Source organism: Egretta garzetta, unplaced genomic scaffold, assembly GCF_000687185.1.
Source record: "Egretta garzetta isolate BGI_Z169 unplaced genomic scaffold, ASM68718v1 scaffold68, whole genome shotgun sequence".
NCBI lineage: Eukaryota > Metazoa > Chordata > Aves > Pelecaniformes > Ardeidae > Egretta > Egretta garzetta.
The window spans coordinates 5,468,080-5,470,102 of NW_009260774.1; positions in this window are offsets into that span (position 1 = coordinate 5,468,080).

Genomic DNA, 2,023 nt, shown 5'->3' on the forward strand with positions numbered 1-2,023 from the left:
CAGGAAGGGCCATTGACTCTGCTGTGGCCTGGGAGGGGGTACAAGCACTAGTAACAGGGAGGTCTTAATCCACCACAACTGTGTGCTGAGTGACTCAGGTAAATATTTCTAGACCTTTTTGCTTTCTAGAGGAGGTCTCCTGGCCAAACCTGATCTCCTGGTGCAAGCTGGAGCTTTAGGATGATTGCAGCAAGGCTTCTGATAAATATCAAGTGTACATACTGGAATAGCAATGTATAATAAGTTATTCTCTGCCTTTGTCAAGTATTGGAGGTCTCTTTCCAATGATGACCATGTACTTTAAATAGTCATGTCCAAGAAAGATGAACGAGTTTGCTTATTCCACACAGTAGCTGCTGAAGCAACCCAGACCATTGGATGAGGAACAGAGAAAAAGAAATCTGTGTTACCTACAGGTATTTGTGATCTCTGTTGCTGAATTGAACGATGACTATATGGGAGGCTGGTTAATGATGGGAGGATGTTATAGGAGGTTAAATATGGGAGGATGAAATGGCATCAGCAGTTAGCTCAGGCGTCCATGCTGGAGCATGTTGCTGTGTTATGTCTGTTACATTACTGAGAAAATTCAGCTGCAAAGTGCAGTGTTGCTGGGACACTCTGGGGAGGGCTGGGGAGCACCCTGGGGTCCTCCAGCAGAGCACAGCGTGTAGTGGTCTTTTTTCCAGTGCTCAAGTAATTGCTGGCTTGAATACCCTCAGAATGAATGTGAATGTAGGCAGCCACTCATGGGGTAATGCTGAAGGATACATTAATGTCCAGGTAGATTTTTTTTGTCCTCTCTCTGCACTATAGGCAGTATAATTTGGCATGATTCCCTACATGCCTGTACTTTTCTGGCACCAGCATTTGCACTTTTTTTTTTTTTTAACCTGTATCCTTTAAAATCCTGTGATGAAGTGATTGAAGTGGTGGCAGTCACCCATGTCAGATTCCTGGGATTTTGCATGTTTAAGGATGCTAAAGCAGGAAGGTCCATCTCATGGTACATAGGATTTTTCTAACTGCTTATCCTGCTTGTACCTGCTTATCTCTTCCCCCAAAGGAAAAACCATTTGAAAAGTGTATACTGCCTTAATAAATCCATCTGCTATTACTAATGCATGACAAAGACCCAGGCTGCTGCTTATACTTTTCAGAAGTTGTTGTGATTTGGAGTGGTGGCAAAATGCACAAAACAATTTTCCATCTGAGTCACTGGGGAAATGGATTAATGAGTGTGGATGCTGTCCTCTCACGTTTAAACTGAGCCTTTTTTCTGCTGCTTCCCAATCTTCTCAATTATAAATAATGCTGATACACCAAATGGTACCATCTGTCCAAATTATGGTTCCCTCCACAGTTCTACTTTGAAATTTTGGACTTCATCAGATTAAACTGTCCTTTAATCTCATACTCACAATTTCCAGGACTTTGTTCTGCAAGTATTAGGAATTATGTTGGAGTAAAGATGGACAGAACTGAGTTTGTTATATGGTTCCACTCTAGCTCGGAAATGTCTGCATCTACAAAGAACTTACCAGACAAAATCAACCCCACAAATGATAGGAATATTTGAAACAAAAAAATCCCAAACCTGGCTATTTAGGTTGTGTTTTAAAACTGCAAACAGAAAATCAGTTAATAAGGGACACTTTCTGGGGAACTACAGAAAGGCACAGAAATCTTTTAAAAAGTGGCACATTAAAGGGCATAGAGTGCAAACGCCACCCTTGGAGATGACCCAGACTGTCCTGACCACTTGGCTCACTGCAGCCCATTAAATTGTAATTTATCAATTTAAGAATTCATATTTGTGACTTGATTCATGGCATTGATAAAACTGTGGTCAGCCCTCCTGAAATTGTCATCCCCAACCTGACTTTGCATACAAACTTTCATCAGCTGCCTGTTTCCATCCCTTTTGCATTTCCTGATTGCATGCCAGGCTATTAAACAAGCATCTTTGTAACATGTGCAACAGTTGTCCACAGCAGAAATGCTTACTTAGGAGGAGTTATTT